Source organism: Rhinopithecus roxellana, chromosome 4, assembly GCF_007565055.1.
Source record: "Rhinopithecus roxellana isolate Shanxi Qingling chromosome 4, ASM756505v1, whole genome shotgun sequence".
Taxonomy (NCBI): domain Eukaryota; kingdom Metazoa; phylum Chordata; class Mammalia; order Primates; family Cercopithecidae; genus Rhinopithecus; species Rhinopithecus roxellana.
In genome coordinates, this window is record NC_044552.1 from 124,656,273 (window position 1) to 124,664,244 (window position 7,972).

Here is a 7,972-nt window from a genome sequence, read left to right on the forward strand (position 1 = left end):
GAAGAGTATTCAAAAGCTGAGATATCTTTGTCTGAGATATGGGGCCTGGACCCAAGGCAGAACAAGACATTGTGTGATAGTTCATATGATAAGTCGTTCCTTAATTCTTTGGTCATCTCTGGGAAGAGCATGAAGCTGTATTTTTGACCTTTTGAAGCAGCAGCAGGGAAAGTTGTTGCTTGTATTACCTTTCGCTTGCTGTGTTTCACATCCCTTTTCATTGTTCTCGTGATATCATTTCCCATCACATGCCAAAAACATCCTAAGTACTTCTGTGTCCATCTGTTTCTGTGGAACCCCAGAGCAGTCATAAAACATATTTTAAAATAGTTGTTTCTTAGGCTCCAGCGTGTTTGGAAATCTGCTTCCTAAATACATTTACTCACAAAAGTTCCTCCTTTAGTTACAGATATTTTATTAGATTTGTGTTTGAGGAGTGGATGAAAAGAAGGGGAGTGGTGGCAGGAAAGAAGGAAAGAGTATGGTTGGGTTGTGCCCAGGATCCATGAATCCTAAATGGGCTGCATCCAAAATGAATTACTTCAGGGGCTTCTGCAGCTGCTTGCAAATACAGGTAGTTAAAGAAGTAGCATGATATGGCAAAAAAAGGATTTGGAATCAGAATGCCTTTATTGAAGTCCTAGCTTCTCTATGGAAAGTGGGATGACTGTAGTCAAGTCATTTGACTTCTTTCTGTTGTGGTTTCCACATTTGAAAAAATGAGAATAATAATACTACCTGCCCTGCCAATTTCAAAAAGAGCTGTTTGAAATATTAATGAAGATTCTGGACATGCCTTTCCATCTGGTGGCAACCATCAGGTAAGCCAAGATGGTTGCATACAAGTACATCCAGGAGCTATGGAGAAAGAAGCAGTCTGATGTCATGCACTTTCTTCTGAGGGTCCACTGCTGATAGTACCACCAGCTCTCTGCTTTCAACAGGGCTCCCTGCCCCACCTGGCCTGATAAAGCATGCCGACTGGGCTACAAGGCCAAGCAAGATTAAGTTATATATAGGATTCGTGTTCACCGTAGTGGCTGAAAACGTCCAGTTCCTAAGAGTGTAACTTATGGTAAGCCTGTCCATCATGATGTTAACAAGCTAAAGTTTGCTCGAAGCCTTCAGTCCTTTATAGCGGAGCGAGCTGGACACCACTTTGGGGCTCTAAGAAACCTCAATTCTTACTGAGCTGGTGAAGATTCCACATACAAATTTTTTGAGGTTATCCTCATCCATCCATTCCATAAAGCTATCAGAAGAAATCCTGACACCCAATGTATGCCACACCAGTCCACAAGCACAGGGAGATGCGTGGGCTGACATCCGCAGGCTGAAAGAGCTGGGGCCTTGGAAAGGGCCGTAAGCTCCACCACACTATTGGTGGTTCTCGCTGGGCAGCTTGGAGAAGGCCCAATACTCTTTAGCTCCGCCGTTTCCGCGAATACAAGTAAAGTTTGTACAATTCATAGCTAATAAACAATTTAGAACAGTGAAAAAAAAAAAAAAAAAGGAAAGGTTCTGGACATGAAACACTTTGTAAATCTTAAGGAACCATTTAGGTTGGTGATGATCTTCCTGTTGCAATTAGCATTGAATAGTTATAAACTAAAGGCAAGCTATTCCTAAAGGGTGAATTTGCCACTTGAGGTGATGGTTTCTTTCCTGTAAAATTTCTTGCATTTTATTTTTTAATGTTTCAAACTAAATAAATATTGTCAAATGAAACCTGGAAATATCTTATATTTTAAATTAATAACCATTTCTAGTTTCATACCATAAATATTGAAAAAAAGTGTTTATATCCTCAGGAAAAAAAAATCTACAGATTATAACCACAGAGAAGGCAAAGTGGTTTTTCCTATGCTCCTCAGCACATGCTACCCGGAGGCATAGCTGTATAAATTTGTAGACATATCTGAGGATCCAAAGTAAACTTCTAAATATGCAGAACTCCATGCAAGAAAATGATCCTTTATTTTAAAGTAAAATTTGTGTTTAAAAATAGAAGTGTCTTTTAATAAGTTCTGTGCTGAGATAAACAGGTCTGCCCTCTCTCCACCTCTCCCCACTATAATTATATTGGTTCCCCCCCAAATCACATGAGATTTCTTGCTTGCTTAACATTACTTCTTTCTGCCTCATCCTGGCTTATTCTCACTTCCTCTGGGTCTGTTGCTCCCAGGTGACATGTAGAGCTTTCAGGTAATAAGCAATATTTAACTATCCTTTCTCAAGGAAGATTCTGGATATTCCTTGATTCCTTTTCCTCACTTTCAATATCTCCTGTATCTCCTGTTTCTTTCTTTCCAAAAATGTATTATTATTATATAATATACATAATGTAATGAGACCCAAGAATACAAAGAGTTATCAGGAATAACTAAATATTTTGCCGTTTTAAAATTACTCTTTAATAGTAGAAAGAAATCTTTGAAAGATATATTATCCTACTAAAGAAACAGCACGTTGAAATGATTCTCTTGGATATATAACAAGCTTGCAATGAAAAACAATTAAGCTCATAAAAATATAATCCCTTGGCTTGCCCAGCATCTTACCTGTCCTGCCAAAGAAAAGAAAATGTGCTTATCAAATCAAAGTATTCCAGTTGGTTGTTCTTCTTAATCAAATCACTGGCATGACTGCCAAATCCATTCTCTTGGGTGGCATGCCACACACTCCTAATAGAACCAAAACACTAGGCATGTTAACAAAGGTGAAACCAAGACAGAGCAGGGAACTGGACAAGTCCAGTGTTCCCCTAAGCCCAGGGGAAACAGGGCCCCTGCTGAGATCGCCCACATTTCAGCCCTATGATCCTCTGTGGGGGATGTTAGACTTTCAGAGAGGCATGTGTTTTCTTTTTGTTTGTTTGTTTGCTTGCTTTTTTGAGGCAGAGTTTCGCTCTTATCACCCAGGCTGGAGTGCAATGGCTCAATCCCGGCTTACTGCAACCTCCACCTCCCAGGTTCAAACGATTCTCTTGCCTCAGTCTCCCAAGTAGCTGGGATTACAGGCACCTGCCACCATGCCTGACTATGTTTTGTATTTTTAGTAGAGACAGGGTTTCACTATATTGACCAGGCTGGTCTCGAACTCCTGACCTCAGCCTCCCGAACTGCTGGGATTACAGGCATGAGCCACCGCATCTGGCCGCATGTGTGTTTTGGAAACAAAACATACTCAATATGATAAAAGTGTATATAGTTGGAAAGCCAAATAAAAGTGCTTATTTTAAAATTCCAAATCATTTATTTTCATTTTTTTTTTCCGAAGGAGGGCATGGATTTTGAAACATTGAGAAATGCTATCCAGATTGTTTTTTCCTTTCTGCTTCTTATGAGAACTTGCCTGATATTCCTGGCAGAGCTAAGGTCTGTATTGATGGTGTCAAAACCCATCAGAAAGTTAAAATCACATATGCTACCAGCTTCACAGCGTGCAAGGGAGAGAAACCCAGACTCCATAGGATCCATGACCCAAGGTACAGAAGCTCATGGCATTTGCCTCTACCCTTCTCATCCTCAGTCTGCCTGTTTATGGAAACCGTAAGCTCAATGCCCATGGTGGCACATGAAGCTCAAGTCATGTGCCTAGAGAGGAACCAGAGGGAGCTCTGGATAAGTCTGGATACGAAGAGAGTTGCCATCCCAGGACAGAGTGATTTTCCACACCAATTTCCTGAGAAAGAAGAAGGAAAGAGAGGGATGAAGGGGAGGGGAAACTTGGCCACATTTATCACCGTGGGCTTATTTAAGCCTTTTGCTAAGTAAACATAGAAAAATACAGTGAAACCAGACTTCATTACTATATCCAGAAAGTATGTTACATGATTAACTGCTTTTTAGTCTCCAAATCCTGGAAGGCAGCTCTGCAGAATGCACTAATAGTTCTCAGAAAACCCATAAGAAAGTTAAAAGTACATAGTTAGTGGTGTCAGGAAATATTAATACATATGTGTTGTAATGGTTTTTATTTTTTTAAATTAATTAAATTTATTTATTTATTTATTTATTTATTTATTTGAGACAGAGTCTTGCTCTGTTGCCCAGGCTGGAAGGCAGTGGCACAATCTTGGCTCACCACAACCTCCACCTCCCAGGTTTAAGCGATTATCCTGCTTCAGCTTCCCTAGTAGCTGGGACTACAGGCGCGCACCACCACACCTGGCTAATTTTATTTTTAGTAGAGACGGGGCTTTGCCATGTTGGCCAGGCTGGTCTGGAACTCCTGACCTCAGGTGTCCCACCAGCCTTGGCCTTTCAAGGTGCTGGGATTACAGGTGTGAGCCACTGCACCTGGCCAAATATTCTTTATTTTAAATATTTGTGGGTACATCATGTTGTAATGTTGGTTATTCCACACAGAGGAATAAAGATGGAAGTCTTTATCGTCTTTATCAGAGTGATCATTTGGTAATTGACAAAAAGGATAAAGAATTGGCCAGTTTCTATACCTGAGATTTACTGAATATTTGACGTTATTATTGGAATCAGTGGTGATTTCAGAGAAGTGAAGGCTAAAGATTTTGTGGTCTCTGCATTCTCTACTCAAAAACAGACAGAGCACTTGCTTTATGTAGACTTGTCTTTCAAAGACCCTGAGGATTCCCCAGCTTGAGAAAGTACAGATTTGAGGGCGGAAGTCTCCCTAGTTGAGGCCACATTCATCTCATCTGTGCACATACTAGCCTAGACTTTGATTTCAGAAACAAAGTTTCTAGATTCCACAATCCCACCATTAACCAGCAGATGCTGAAATTACACAATTACTGTATTAGGAATGCCTTTGCTTGGCTTAACATTTTACTATAAAATGCAAATATACTTAAGATGGATAATAGAATACATTTCAGCCAGTGTTTATATTTTCATGGAAAAAAGTTTATGGCAACTCAGGAGCCAGTTCTGATAAGCACAAGGAGAGAGGATGAGGGCACCGAGCATCTGAAATGACTGTGACAAAAGAGGGCACACACAGAGGGCCCTGTGGACTATGGAATCATTTCGCTCATTTATTCCCCAGCCTTACTTTATTGCACTTTAGCCCTGGCATACTTTAAAGAGAATACTTTACTAAAAAGAGAATACTTTAGCCCAAAAGTATTCTCCTTTTGGGATAGCATAAGTTTATCTGGATAAAAGAAAGAGGCAGAAACTTGTAAAACAAAACAAAACAAAAGGTAAACCAAGACTCCCCATGTGATGAGGCAAGTGGAACAAGCTGGAACATCCCTTGGCCAATAGAGGATAAAGAAAATCCACAATAGGAAGGGCATGGTGGCTGATGCCTGTAATCCCAACACACTGGGAGGCCAAGACGGGAGGATCACTTGAGGCCGGGAATTCCAGTCATTTCAGATGCTCAGTGCCCTCATCCTCTCTCCTTGTGCTTATCAGAACTAGCTCCTGGCTTGTCATAGACTTCTCTTCGTTAAAATACAAATACTGGATGAAATATATTCTATTATCCCTCTTAAGATTATTTGCATTTTATAGTAAAGATTAAGCCAAGCAAAGGCATTCATAATATAGTAATTATGTAATTATGTAAAACATGGCGAGACTTCATCGCTATTTCTAAAAAGATGGAGAGGAATAGAAAACCAAATACCGCATGTTCTCACTTATAAGTGGGAGCTAAATGCTGAGAACACATGGACACATAGAGGAGAACAAACATGGGGACCCTTCAGAGGGTGGAGGGTGGGAGGAGGGAGAGACTCAGGACAAATAACTAATGGGTTCTAGAATTCACACCTGGGTGATGAAATAATCTGTACACCAAACCCCCATGACACGGTTTACCTATGTAACAAAACCCCACTTGTACCCCTGAACTTAAAATGAAAATTAAAAGAAATAAAAAATGAAATTAAAAAATAGAGAGAAGGGGACCAAGGAGAAAACCTACAGTAAGTGGCTAGGCACCCCTGAAGAAAGGTGACACAGAAAGCACCTAAGAACACACACAACCTTTGTATGAAATGATGTTACTTATTGCCAAAGTATTCAGGTAGCCCTGGTTTCTGCCATGTCCCAGTATTCTCTCTGCTCCTACCCTCCTAAGCCTATCTTGTCCACACCCTTCCATCACACAGTGTACTCCACCCCAGTGACCCTTGAGTTCCTGGGCCATCCTCCTGGGGCACTGCTTTCAGAAAACTGTGCTCTTATTTAGTATCAGCACGGGGGTTACCCAGAAGACCTAACCAGGACTAACAGGTCAGAAATAGGCTGAATCTCACCAAGCCCTTCAAATTCTTGTGGTTCTTCAGTCTTCCCACCCCATGTCTACCACCACCATCAAGGCTCCTATGCCCGTTTCTTATGCGTGTCTGTTCATGACTCAGACAGACAGAAATTGGGAGCCTACTGCACGGCCAGCCCTGGAAATGCAGGCGGGACCAAAAAAGACACAAACTCTTGTCTTCCTGGTATTATAGTTTAGTGGGGGATAAAAACAATAAGTAAGATAAATAAAACGTAGTAAGCAGTAAGCTGTATGGAGAAACGGGGGGGTAGAAGATATGTTAGGGGGAGGTGATTGCAATTTTTAATCACGATGGTTAGGGGAAGTCTCACAGAGAAGGTGATATTCCAGTAAAGACCTGAAGGAGGTGAGGAAGGATATCTGGGGGAGAACGTTATAGGAAAAGGGACCAGCAAGTGCACAGCTGAGGCCAGAACCTGCCTGGCCTGTTTGAAAAATGCCCAGAAGGCGTATATGGTTGGAGCACAGTTAGTGGGGAGGAGCTGAGAGCAAATGAGGTGGAAGAGGTAAAGCAGCTAGGCCAAGGAGGCTATTGTGAGTGAGGTGGGCGGCAATTCTCACCATCTTCTGCCTACTATTGCAAAACCCACAGGTGCTGAAACACCACCGCAGGATGCTCCTCTGGGGAGCCGGGAGGACCGTATAGCCTTGCCTCCAGAAAGCAGTCAAAGGATCCACTACAGATACCCAGATGTTCTACCCTGTTTGGAGCCTCTGTCAGTTTCAGGCACGATCCTTATATGTTTCTTGATCCCCTAAATGGCAGTTACATGATAGGTTTGTGTCAGGAATTGGGTTTGCTCTCAGCTGCTACCGAGATATACGTTTGTGGGGTTTCGTTTGCTCTTGACTTTTCAGCCAATTAATTCAAGAGCAGAGGAAGCATATGGAAAAAATTTACAATGAGAGATAAAGGCACTTTTGGCCAGGCACAGTGACTCACACCTGTAATCCCACCATTTTGGGAGGCCAAGGCAGGTGGATCACTTAAGGCCAGGAGTTCGAGACCAGCCTGGCCAACATGGTGAAACCCTGTCTCTATGAAGTATACAAAAATTAGCCAGGCATGATGGTGCCTGCCTGTAGTCCCAGCTACTCAGGAGGCTGAGGCAGGATAATCGCTTGAACCGGGGAGGCAGAGGTTGCAGTGAGCCGAGATCATGCCACTGCACTCCAACCTGGGTGACAGAGTGAGACTCTGTCTCAAAAAAAAAAAAAGAGAGAGAGAGAGAGATAGGCATTTTTGCCTATCAGAGATATACCACTAAGAATATCAAGATAAGATAATGACCTGTGGAAGAGGAGATTATGAATTTACGAATTCAAAGGGAATACAATTCACCTGCATCTGTCACAGGGCATCCCTGGTGACTAGATCAGCTATATTTGTCTCCGTACTGAAAAAATGTGTGCCTCTCGATGCAATAGTTATACTTAGATAGTTAAGACTTGCTACCTTTCAAACTATTTTAATCTCTTTTGTACTTCATAGTATCCAAATGTCATTATACTATTTTAATGAAGAGAAGATTTTTAACAATAGGTAAAAATCACACAGATTGAATTCAAGAGCAGAAAACATTCAGCAGAAACTGAAAATCAATGATTCTAACCCCCTCTACCCTTTTCATAATGACAATGAATTTCATACAATTTCTCTGTATTAAAAGCTACTACTTAGAACACTTATTCTGTG

At 41.5% G+C, this 7,972-nt stretch overlaps 1 pseudogene; it reads left to right on the forward strand.

Moving 5' to 3' along the window:
• The first annotated feature begins 831 nt into the window (after nt 1-831).
• LOC115897039 lies at nt 832-4,463 on the forward strand (annotated as a pseudogene).
• Nucleotides 4,464-7,972: the final 3,509 nt, after the last annotated feature.